At 44.0% G+C, this 13585-nt stretch overlaps 1 pseudogene; it reads left to right on the top strand.

Annotated features, from left to right (window-relative positions):
• The first annotated feature begins 1337 nt into the window (after positions 1 to 1337).
• Positions 1338 to 13585, top strand: part of LOC149166814 (1-phosphatidylinositol-3-phosphate 5-kinase FAB1B-like) — a 68286-nt pseudogene continuing 56038 nt past the window's right edge.

Raw genomic sequence — 13585 nt, 5'->3', positions numbered from 1 at the left:
AAAGTGCGGTACCAAAACAACAGTAGTACGGTGTGCTGGAATGGGCGTTGCGTGCGACACCCGCACGGTGGTGGAGTACACATCAGAAGACTATTGGAAACTAGAGCGAATGTAGAAGATGGATGCACTTACAGTTTGAAAGCCCCCAACATCGAACAAGAGCTGGGCAGCCAGGACGACGCAGTTTGCGCACCCACCTGTGTCAATGGGTGTAGATGTGTGCTGTGAAAACACATCCCAGACTAAGGATCGACACTCAAAACCAGCTACAGTAGCAGGAAACGCGGCGCGCACCAAAAAATTTCCACATAGAAGCATTCAAGAGGATACGCGGGATCTTGAATAAGGTTCACCAGGCCAGACGACTGATTGGGACCAGCACGTACCAGCGATTTGATGGGCCTCTAGGGCCATGTATAGGACTCTGAGCATGGAAATGATCTTAAAGATGACGGGCAGAGTCGAGGCCATATGTTTGGGAGGAAGGAATCCTCACGTAAGTGGAATGAGTCGTAAGGACTAGGACGAAGGAATTTTGCCGCCACACGGGGCCAAACATATGCAGATTCAGGAAGCCATTCGGCAAGGGCACTTGAAAATTCGCGAACTCGAAGAAGATCGAGTACAAATGAGGAAGAAAAGCAGGATCTTGGACAAAGAAATCAACAAACTAGAAACCAAAATTACACAGGCAGGCCGTGCCGAGAAACTAAGCCCGACAAAACAAAAGGTAGGCAGCCACACTACCGCATTGGAAGGATTTGGGGTTTTGCTACCATGGCTGTGGCCGCACCTCACTAGACAGAGGAATTGGGGGAGCGCACCATGTAAAGAAGAATGTGAAGCACTGACTGACATCAGGGTAATTGCGGGGTACCCGCGAACTAGGATGGAAGGTGCAAGGAAGCCTCGCGCAGGTGGAGTAACCACCTAACTATCTATAGAAAGCACAGTCTCAGCACTCCAAGAAGTTGGAAGAGAGCGCAGGACTATAAAAGAGTCAGTATGGAAGCGGCGCGATAGAAGGACTATGCGCAGGGCCAGTCTCTCCCAACGGTTGCGCGCGCATGGGAGGCCACGTTGTCACACAAGTGGACTGGGAAGTGACCATTGGAATCACTGTTCATGACAAGATATCTCATTTAATACAACAAGGAGTGGGCAACAGGCAATTAAGACACGGCGTTAGAACTCAATTTGAAACGATCTGCCGCCAATATGGCATTAATGAGCCAAAGGAGGGGGGAATGGTCGAATTTGAATTCCGGCAGGCCTATAAATCCTAGATGGTCCTCCACCGAACAACCCTTGGCATCTTGAGAATTCAGTTATTGAGTATGGACTTTACAGCTTTAGAGGCTTTGAAAGCAAGTTCAGCATTTGAAGCATTGCCGAAAGAGACGCATGACCTTCTAAGCAGAGCAATGTCGACCACCAAGGAAGCCGCACCGAGCCCTATGTCACCGGTGGGGGATGCACCGGAAATCCCAAAATCGCCTCGAACGCCAAGGACTAAAAAGGACCCACAGGGAGTAGGACCGGTCCATATGTCTCTGCGCAACCCGCGGTTTGGTAAGCTGTCTATGGAGGAGAAGGGAAAAACAGTTAATATTGAGAGCGATGAGGAGGAGGAGGATTTCCAGGAATTCGTAGAAGAGATTGAACCAGAGGTAGAAATGGAGGAAGACATCCTGCCAGTACACACCGCAGCAAAGCTGCCCAAGTATGTCCCTCCGCGGAAAGGGAGGGTAAAGGTACCTAAAGATTTGGATGTTGTTAAAAGTGCACTCAAAACCCCATTCCTCCCCGAGGGAATTCTATTTGAAGGTTCAGCTGTGGGCCGCATACCCACAATGAAGTTTGAAGACTAGGACCTCGCTAATAGTGAAAAGTTCCCTCATTTGGAAACTAGCCACGGAAATGGCTGCGCGGGGTGGAGGAGGCCGAGCTACTCCACCTCCTATGGATTCCACACTTTCATCAGGCACCAATCATGATATTTGTCATCAGGCAACTGCTTTGCCTAGTGCACGATGGGTACTTGTGGCTAGAGGAGCCCATTCCCATCACGACGGAGCTTATTCATAGGATTTCTCGGCTTCCCTGTACGGGAAGGGACCCCACGGAAATAGTTGGCACAAGTGGAGACTTGGCGATTGCAGAGGCCATGAAAAAGAAATATAAGTTGGAGAAAAAGCAGAGGGGTTACGTTATTACTAGCATTCAAAACAAAGGAGTCTGAGTCGCTACCCAGTTGTTGGCAGGAAAAGTGATGAGAAAATGTCATGGCAATGAGGTACCAGCAACGGTCATCGTGTTGGTGAAGCAATGTGCAGAATGGGTATGGTTCAACTGGGCGCAGTTCCTCTGCGAGGAGTTCCTGATGAACTGCAAGGAGGCCCAGGAGTAGGGTAAGACCTTCCAGTACATGTGGTTGCTCTTATCCATCCTATTGGTGGCAGGAGAATTGCCTGAGGATAGTTAGTTTCCTCCCCTTTACTAGGACTTTCTAGAAGCAGCAAAATACGCTTCGCTCTGGGCGACAAGGCACGCCACGCACATCCACGAGATCAAGATCTTATGGATATTCATGGAGGCGAGAATACAGATGAGGATCAATAAAAAGCTGCACCTATCCCCCATAATATACGACAGTTTGCAGAGCTTTGCAGACTTTAAAGTCGATATGCACAATGTATATATTAGGGCGCGGAAGGATCCAGAGCAGAAATGGACCACACTACCCTTCATCAAAATTGATGACGTTGTTTTCGTAGTGCTTGACTCATGGCCACTGGAATGGTGCACACCAGATCTGGCAGCGCATGATGAGACGACGATTCAAAAACAGAAGGATGTCGCCAAGCTGCTAGCACAACAGAAGTGGAACGAGCAGCTAGTTGCAGAAGTACGGGCTTCCCGTGAGGCAGCGAAGGCCGTAGCGGAAAAAGAAGCAGCACCACCAACATCTGAGGCAACCATGACGTAGGAAGGAAGAGGCTTGAATCCGACCATAGGACAAGGGATAAATGACACGGTGGTAGGGGCGGACCCACACACAACATTAACACAGCTAAAGCGGCCGCACAGTACAGAACGGACAAGGCCCCAAAAAAAGACCAAGGCTTCCAAACTAGATGGGGTATCTATTACACTGATCGAGGGTGACCTATACGACATTAGTGACACAATTCACAAGGTCACCAAGGAGGCTCTCCAGGAAGCAATAACGGAGCAACATAATGTGTTGGGGGCGCTCAGGGCGCAACTCCAGGAACTTCAAGTGCAACCCCCACAACAGGGAACAGTAGCCGGTTACAAGGCTATGGGTACATCAGCGATAGAGTAGTTGTTGCAGGCCAAAATGGCTAATACCGTTGCACTGCCAGAAGGAGCACTGACAACGGACAACATGGAGGATCGAGCCGACGTAGGCCAGCTCAAGGGACTTGGGCTAAACTTGGCTACCCTTCCGCGAGAGATATTATACCAGCTGCAGGATGGAGCGACGACAGAGCTCCGTGCTAGAGAAGGATGTGCAATACATATGCTTAGTGAATAGTGAATCAACATCAAGCAACTAAGCCTTCAACACGATGAATCAATAGCGCAGACTCAACAGTTGGAGAAAATCGTCGAGGAAGCATGTCGCTGCATCCCCGAGCTAGAGATTGCAACAGACTTATCAGTAGGTATGTGTATCCACAAATTGGCTAGTGGATTCCGCAAGGCAAAGGAAGAAGCAATGAGGATCCAACTAGACCTCAACCTGCAGATCACAGAACTGCGGCTGAAGGCGTAGCCCTCTGCACCCTCGGAAGTCAAAGAGCAGTGCCACCAGGTCATTTAATCGGGGTTGGAAGCAATAGAGCGAGCCATACAGGATTGCACGGGCTTGTTAGATCATTCACTCTTCACCCTCACTTCACTATAGGAAGACCCAACACTACAACGTGTAGAGACAAAAGCGCGGGAGTTGCAACAGACCTATGACAATGTCTGAGGGACCGCACAGATGGTTGCCCTTACTTAGCAACTGGCCAATATGAGGGAGGCCCAGGCTCTAAAGGAACAGGTGGATGCCGTGCGTTAGAAAGAAATAATGCTTAAAGCATGCATCCAGCCTTGGCTCGAGGAAGCATTCAAGGTCACCACCAATATCGAGGGAAAGCTGGCACAGATGCATGGCATGTATGCACTCAGGCAAGGAAATGCACCTGACAACGAGGCATCGGAGATTCGCACACAACTGATATAGAGGACAGTGGAAGAGTGTGTGGCAGATGTAAGCGAAGCACAGAAGTTTTTGGATGGACTCCACGCGAAGAACACTTCACCAGCCGAGTGACTTGGGAGGATTCACGACGATTGTGTTGAGAGCCTATTGGGCAGCGGATCCCCCCATAGCAAGTTTTGGGGCTTAAAGCCTTAAAGTTGGTCGATGTAATGTAAAGACCCCGCAAAATGCGGGCACAAAGCGCGAGAGTCTAGGGTTGTCCACCTTAAAATAATGTAATTTAATATAGAACGCGTCGGCCTACCCATGGTCCGCGGACCATGGGATTATATAAATAGAGCGAGGCTCTAAGTGTAGAAGGTAATTTTTTTAGATTTGAGAAAGAATATGGGTTTTGAATGAAGAATATGCTTTGAGTATATAAGTCTGAGTCTTGGGTCGTAGTAGTAGTAAGAGGCTCTGCAGCTGAGTGCGCAGAGGCCAGGTAGAGTCCGCAGCTGTGTACACGGACCCCTGCAGCTGAGTGTGCAGGGTGGAGTTGGGATTGTATCTGAACAGAGGATTAATAAAAGATAAGTTGATTCTGAAATATTGTGCATCTGCTTGTAGATCTGTGTGTTTATGCGTCTATTGTATTTATGCATCTCTTTATAGTTTTATGATTGCACGCACTTGTTATGAATGTTGAATGGTTAATAAGAAGATTTGGTACACACAATTAAGTCAAGATCTAGAGTAATAGCATAGTAAAGATAAAGGATCTAGATAGCACCTCTTCGTGCTCTTTACAGAGTTGCGCGGAAGTAGTTGCACAAGTTACGAAGGTCAGACGGCTGCGCGAAGCAGCGCAAGCACGCAGGTTGGGCTCGAGAACTTCCTAGACCTCATCAAGACATCCCTAGGGTGCGGAAACTTAGTTCCAACACACTCCCATACTACCTCGGGTGAGACCTCAGTCCGTGCACCGTAGACTGTTGTCGAAAGGTCTGGTAGTTTCGAGATTTGTTTGGCTAAATCACTTCTAAACCTGGGTCAGGCCCCAACAAGCCAACACATATCCCAATTTTCCTTGGTCTTATTATCTGATGATTATCTTTTCTACTAAGCTCATTAATTGTCATTTATCATGTCCTTCTTTATTTCCTTCTTCATCATCTTGCTATATCATGGTAGAATTCTTATATTTGCAATCCACTCACGACAAGATGACATCAATATGATAAACCCCTATTCTAAGATGTTGAATGATAATCCATTGACTGAGTTGAAACCGATAGTAGGTAAAGGGGGGAGGATCAGTGACTGGGCTAGACTGAGGGATAATATTATGTAGTTTTGGCATTGATTGAGTTGAGCTGAGATTTGAGGCACTGGTTCAGCTAACTGCACAGTTATGGAGGACATATGAGGTTGAGTGATTGTGCAACTGTGCAGTTCTGTCTGGGGTGGGAGAAGGATTGTGTAGTTCTGGGAGTCAGGGCTTGGGATTGAGCACTGAGGTTGAGGAATGCATAGTTCTGGGAGGTAGAGTCTGAGCATTTCATAGTTCCAAGGAGCAATATTGATTATTTAGGGTTGGTACTATGCAATGCATAGTTCGATAAGGCTGGATGAATTTAGGTTGCTAGGAATCCTCCAGAATTTGGCTAAGTGTGGGATTAGTGGAACTGATGTGAAAAATGATAGAAATTTACTGTGAACACACACTTGGACACTTGGTGACACAACGTAGATCATCTAGACATATGAAAACACATTTCCCTTAGTGCAGAACATTTTTGGCAACTTCCGACAAGTGCGACACCGAAGATAGACTTTGTGATGACAATGTCGACACTTGTGTGATAGTGCGTGAAACTTTGTTAATGAGTGAGAAACATGTATATATGATGAGAAAAACTTATTTTCATAAATATTTCCCCTTGAAGCAAACCAAAACTTCACTTTTCATGATAAGAGATAAATCCCATGTCTGGAGATGACACTTTCTATATAAAGATATAAGTGTGAACAACACTTGAGATCCAAGAAGGGAGCTTGAAATCATCAGCTGACCAGTAAGTGACTAAGGAACAAATGATCACAAGATCGACAGTAGGCTCTAGAATTTAAGTGTAGGAAAAAAAATTGGAGGATGTTGCAGCTGCTACAACATAACCCCATGGGGGACATTTTCCTATCGAGTAAGGCCTTTTGGACTTAAAAATGTGGGGGACACCTTCCAGCGAGCCATGAATTATATCTCCCATCATATGACTCATCTCACTCTCTCTTATTTGTATAACCTTACTGTATGATCCAAGAAGAGAGATGACCATTTGGAGGACCTGCGCTTGGTATTTCAACGATGTCGAAAATATAACTTATGCTTTAACCCTCTCAAGTGTGCCTTCTATGTTAATATAGGATGACTACAAGGATTCATAGTGTCCCATCAAGGTATTAGAGTCGGTGCTCTCAAAGTACAAGCCATTAAGGAAATAGCACCTCCAAAAGCTTTAAAGAAACTCCAAAGCTTAGAGGGTAAGGACTATGCCATCTGTGCACAAGGCGTCTTGTGCTTTCTTCATCAAGATATCCCTTTCCACTTGGACCAAGAGGCACATGACTCATTTGAAGCCCTAATAGATGCATTATCCAAGGAACCTTTGATTAGCCCTCCTAACCATAACAAGGGATATACCCTTTATCTCTCAGCATCTGAAGTATCCATTGTTGGGGTGTTAGTCCAAGAAGGACCTAATAATAGAGAGCATGTAATATACTACGTAAACAAGAACCTCTTCGGGTCTGCATTGAAGTATGAGCTAGCTAAAAAAACAAACTTAGCCCTCATCGACTCAATATAGAAGCTGCAATATTACATAATCTTACGAACCACCACCGTAATAGAAAATATCGACCCTATTCGATACTTGCTAGCTCATTGTATGATGAACCACAAATACGCTCGATGGGTCATTATTATTCAATAATTTGATCTTCAGTTTTCCTCCCCCAAGAGCAAGAAGGAACTTATCCTCACCGAGTTCATCACTAATCTCCCCACAAAGACCCAAGGATCCCCCATTAATGATGCATTCCCTGATGAACATCTGTTCTTATTATCAGTAGATGACCTATGATATGACGATATCCTCCTCTTCTTATGAACTCATAATTTCAAGCCTCAACTTACTCACGATGACCAGAGGCGCATATGCCACTAGGCCCCCCAATACCTTCTTTCGGGGGATGTCCTCTATCGAAGAGGTGTCAAAACCATACTTCATCGATGCCTTACTCACGAACAATATGAGCAGGTATTAAATGATTTCCATAGTGGGGCTTGTGGTGGCCACCTCTCGGGGATGGCCACTGCTCAAAAAGTCCTTCATGTTGGATATTTCTGGCCCACTCTTTTTCATGATTGTATTCAAGCAGTCAAGAGATGTGAGCAGTGCCAAATATATGCTCATAAGGTGTGATCCCCACCAGCTCCCCTACACCTATTCGTCGTTGCCAACCCCTTTTGCAAATGGGGCATATACTTCATGACCTACAACCCGCCATCATTCGGCAACCACAAGTACATTGTGGTTGTCGTAGACTATTTCACCAAATGGGCAGAGGTCATGCCCACATACAATAATACCGCAGAAACTAATGCACAATTTTTCTTTAACCATGTCATAACATGGTTCGGTATTCCCAAGGAATTGGTATCCGATCATGACAAACATTTCAAAAACAAAATATTTCAGGAGTTATCCCAACACCTTGGTTTCTCTCATGAGTTCTCTTCCATATACTATCCCTAGTCCAATGGTCAAGTAGAAGTTTTCAACAAAGTCCTCAAATGATGTTGATGCACATGGTGAAAAACCACAAAACAAAATGGCACCACATGGTGTTTTCAGCCTTGTGGGTGTACCACACAATGGTCAAATCATCCACAGGTTTCACACCTTTCCATTTAGTTTAAGGGGTTGAAGCAGTCCTCCCCATCGAGTGTGAGATCCCTACCTTGCACTCAGCCATTGAACTTCTCACCAACACGTCACCTTTAGAGTAAAGGTTTTCTCAGCTGGAACATGTTTATGAGATTCAACAAAAATCTCTCCAGCGTAATGAACACAAAAAATGGACGAAAGTCAGCTTTGACCATAGTGTCACCCTCGGTCCTTTACGAAAGGGGATTTAGTCCTTCATTATGATGTCACTAAAGAAGCCTTATGACCATGGAAATTTGAGACATTATGGAAAGTCCCTTACATTTTCAAACATTTCCTCCTCAAGGGGGCATGCATTTTAGCAGATCTCAATGGGACTTGCCTCAAAGGTCTCGTCAACCAGCTCTATCTTAAAATATTTCATCCATAACATTTCAATTAGCCCTAATATGATAATGTGTATACCATGACTTATTTTTATGATTACCAATTCATCATGGATTCACTCTGAAATCCTCTTTTCATCATGTGGCATAGATGGATCATCCACCAACCTATCACCATAGGTTCGATGATGGTGCTTCTCGAAGGTCGAAAAACCTTGCTACAGCAGGGTGGGCCATATAATTTCCCGACCACACACCATGTCTCACCAATGGACTATGTATAGGGTCGGAAACCAACAATCAAGCTGAGTATGACGCCATCATAGGCCTCTTGGCCAATGCCTCCCATCTAGGTACTAGTAACCTACATGTATTCCTTGATTCCCAACTTGTCGTATCACAGTTGAATAGAGCCTTCAAAGTTCACGATCCATGCCTATTTCAAAAACATTTGCATGCACAAAAGTTAGCCCGAAGTTTTGATCATATCACATTTACACATATATTAAGAAATCAAAATCATATAGCTGATCACATAGCTAATCAAATCATAGATTGGCATGCATCACATATATATCGGCATCAATAAACATAAAGCATGAATAAAATATCCATCACATAAATGCAGAAATGCATCACATGTATAGAATCATATCATCAAAGAAACATCATCATAAGCCGCAAAAAATAACATCTCATATATATATGTGTTTGTGTGTGTGTGTGAGTACAAAAAATGAATATACATTCGCTAGCTCAAGGCCAGGAAATATAGGTGATCAAAAATGGGAGCATCCTCATAATGGGTGCTTTCCTTAGTACATGCATAAAAGTTCTATCTAGGGATATTCCCCTCCACCTCCCGCCTGAGGACCCACTGCCTCATCTGGAGCTAGAATGGGATGCGTCGTAGCCACTACCATCACAAGGCACCGTAGAGTCAGTTGTAGTGCTCTGTCACATGCCATCACTATCTCCATCACCACTTATCCTAGTCCAGCCCACCCCTCCTTAGGCATCCCCCTTGCCAAAGTGGTTACGTGATCACAAACATCCACATAGTCCCTCAACTGCGCCTCTAATGCCACTGATCGTGCCTCATCTCCCTTGCCATACTCTCACAATCTCGTCATATCATTAGAGGTGGAGGAGTTGGACCCCTCTCTAGAAGGACCACCAATCTTTAACATGTGGTGTTGTGCTAGCCTCTCAAATCTTGCCCGCTCCTCAACATCCCTCCACTACTGCGGTATAACATCCGCGCTGACCAGACCCATAAATTACAGATCATTTTCTACTAGGTAGGCCAATGGTCGTCCTCTGGGCCCCACATTTGCAAGAAAACATACATGATATCAACATCCTACAAAAATATGCATCATAAATATACATTTAAAAAAGCAAAAACATGTACAAATCATAAATCACATACTTGCTAGTGTTACACTAAAAAATGTCACCATGGCTATTTACAGTTAGTATGGCTCTATCAACAATCATGCTATCCTCCTGGGCAAGTCTTATGCCTCTGCTCTCCATGTCAAAACTCCAAAAAGAGAGAAAGTCTTTGTAAATGTGTTTATCTCTGGGTACGCAGATTCTCTCGGCCTTACCTGCGTATACGCACCTAATGTTCACAAAAACTGCGTACTTGTATGCTCTGTATGTAAAGGGGCAGGTGCGTACCCCTGTAAAGGTCAAAAGGCGCAAGTTTCACTCCAAAAAAGTTACTTGTGGTCATTTCTAGAGGCTTCTAGAAGTATGTTTGACGTGTATGAAGCGCCTCCAGATGGTTCATGTACCCCTACCAAAGAGGAACTTATCCCATCAATAAGGGAGCTATCCCATCCAAAGAGGGGATTATCCCATTGATGGTGGACCTGATTAACTTCCTCTTGAGCACTATAAATACAGGCATAGGGTCAGAAGGAGGAGAGGTTGGAAGCTAAACATTTCTAAGGGTAGATGCTGCTGGAATTAGGACTCCCATTTAGAGGCTTGTGAGGAGAGATTACCATCTTTGCTTGTTCTATTTGGAAGTGGGTGAGCTTTGTCAAAGTAAAGGAGGACTCTTAATGGACCCTGGGAGGGACTTGCACAACACCAAGGCTCAGGTTGTAATTGTTCCTTTTGTTTCCTATTAATGCAAATGAGTCCATTCTTCTCAATAACTTGTTATTTATGAGTTATTTCATGTACTCCTTGGTCTATGTGTTAAATATGTTTTATTTTATGAGATTATCAAGTGCTATTTAATCGTTTGATTGTTAGTGAATGCAGGTTTCGAAGTGAAGGAGGAGCTCATCCGGATCGACGAGGCTGGACTACTACAACAGCGTTGGACTACAGGTAGGATCTAAACACTTGATTTCTTATATAGTAAATGCATGTTTAGAGAAGGATTGCTCTTGTTTGTCTTGTTTGTCACTAGAGAGTCTTAGGCTCCTAGGGAGGTTGGTTGTGTCCACACTATCGACTCTTTCCGCCTGACAAAATGGCGACTCCGCTGGGGACTCCATTGAGTGAAAGTCTTTTCCTTTGTATGCAACTTTGATCTGAGAAAAATCATTTATTTTCTGGCTTTTGGCTCTGTGACTTTGTATTTGGGTGGGTTAGCTTAGGGTTAGATTGAATTTAGTTTTTCTTGGTTTTTTCAGTAGTACGCACCCTCTGAGTATTGCACAGTGCGTACCTGTACGCACTGTTGCTGTGTGCACAGAGCGGGCCCGCACCTGTCTTAACAGGTTGCCTGCGTACCCTGCTAAAAATTAAGAAATTTTCATTTTTTACATTTTTCCTCTTAGATTTTGCTTTTTCTTAGTTTTTACTGCCCATATCCATTAGTCTCTTGTCAAAGATCTTCACCTGAACTTGTTTCGATAGCATTGAGTGTTTTAGTGGATTTCATAGAAGTTTAAGCCCTAGGGTTTGATTTTTGAATAGGTCCTGTAGTGACTTTGGCGGTAGAAGTTGTCAAGCCTTAGATCTCTCTGGTTTTGTCAACTTTCTTAGGAGTCGGACCTGTCATAAAGTCTACCTGTGAGAGCAACCTACCTTTGAGTTGTCTCTTTGGCAAATTTCGAAGTGCTTGTTGATTGAGTATTGAATTCCATTTTACAAAAAGAACAAAAAGATTTGAGTTTTGTTTTGACTGGTTTTTTGATTCTGCATTAGCTGGTCCTTGGCTTGATTGTGGTCAAGTAAAACAACCTAGAATCATCTTTGTAGGCTTTTGCCTCGTTAGGTTTGATTTAGAGTAAATTTCTTTTTGATTTGCTTGTGAGTCAATTTTTCATAGATTTTATAGATTTTGAGATTGATTTTCGTTAAAATAGATTTATATGCTTTATTAAATAAGAGAAAATACAAAAACATCTCCTTTGAAAAGTTTTGTTTCAAGTAGCTTTGAGGTATTTTGAAAGAAAAAGAAATTTTCATGCACGTAAGGAGTGGTCATGTTTGTATGCTTGGAAAGATAAAGAGAATTGTTTCTTTGATTGTCTTTACTAAGAAAGTTGTTTTCTATAAAATTTGCATTTTCCAACTCTCTTAGTTAGGAGTTTCATTGAAAGAGAAAAGTAGCGTAAATCATCTTAGGTGCATCTTTGTAGTGGTTTGAGTCGAGTCTACACACCATTGGTTTCATTTCCGCTACCTTTTGTCTTTAAGAAAAACCATAAAATTAACGCTTAAAGTAAAATCAACGTAGTAACTTTTATTTACTAGGGCTCTGAAACACCAATTTAGATCAGGCTAGTGTCTTGGAGTAGGAGAGTAATTAACTCTCCAAGACAACAAAACCAAACAAGTAGCTTATCTTGTGATAGAATAAATCCAATTGTCTCATTTGTACTCTGGGAAAGCTCCTCTTAAAGGAGAAGCACGAGCTCGTGTCCGAACCAGTGAGGGGATCAATCCTCCCTCGTTGGGAACGACGCCAGACACGCACGTATTACAAATGGTAAACCTCGGATTAACCATTGTCGAGGAGCCAGGGGTCACTTGTCGGTAAACCTTGGATTATTGTCAAGGAACCGGCAAGGGGATTGAGCTTGATACTCTGCCCTTGCGTGCTGTCGGAGTGTAGACTGTTCCCCCAGGTGCATTTGTTGCGGTTGGTAACCTTAGTGACCATTATCTTTAGGATTCTACCGAGGTGACGGTGGAGGGAAGATCCCACTGTACCTGGAGCAGACGTCGGCTAGACTCACTTGGATTTTCCGGGGGTTTCACTTCACTCGAGACGGTTAAAGTGGAGGAACTTGTGCCTGTCTATTCATTAAGCAGGTTGCCGGGGTAACTGTTCCACCCGCCACTTCTGTACTGAATCCGGCGATGTTGGGTTTCATCTCCAACTAGCGTTTTCGGTCTGGAAGGCTACTGTTTGTGCTTGGTTTGACGCCCTAGATTCTTTAGGTGTGTGATTCAAATTTGTTTGGTTCTTTAGCAACTTTAGGTGGTTTGATTTGAGATTTTACTTTGTTTTCGTGTGTAGTAGTTAAAAGTTTTTAGCTGTGGCGGAATTACCGAGACAGTCCCGTAGACTTCGGGGCAAGTCACCTGAGATTGTTACCGGAACTTATTTGTTGAGGAAACTCCGTAGATCATGGGGTGGATCTCCTGAAGACGTCCCGGGTCAGTACGAAGGATTGAAGGTCCTTGTAACTCCTCCTAGTGGCAGTAGAGTAGGTTCACCTGAAGAAGGAGAATCTTCCTTGGTAGTCCATCCAGATTACCAAAGTCTAGAGACAGGTTATAATCCCGAAGCTGTTACAGTTTCTGAGCTTGCTGGTAGTTTTTCATCTACTAGTGATATAGGCGAAGAACCTGAAATATCTGAACCTGTTACTCCAACTTCTAGTGTTCCAGATTCACCAAGAGTAGAACGAGTTATCACCGAAAATCTTCCTACTGGTTTGATTGCTATTGAAGAACTTGCTCCAGAGGAAGAAATAGGCGTCTCTAACCTTGAAGATCAACTTACTATTGAGCTCAGAGAGCGTGAATCTATCTTTTACAGTCCTCCTAGA

This window comes from Pinus tabuliformis, chromosome 5_1 (genome assembly GCF_031772625.1).
Source record: "Pinus tabuliformis cultivar Carrire ecotype Pingquan chromosome 5_1, CPIR1, whole genome shotgun sequence".
NCBI classification, from domain to species: domain Eukaryota; kingdom Viridiplantae; phylum Streptophyta; class Pinopsida; order Pinales; family Pinaceae; genus Pinus; species Pinus tabuliformis.
Note: the sequence above shows the minus strand (reverse complement) of the source record. Positions and strands in the feature narration are given on the sequence as shown.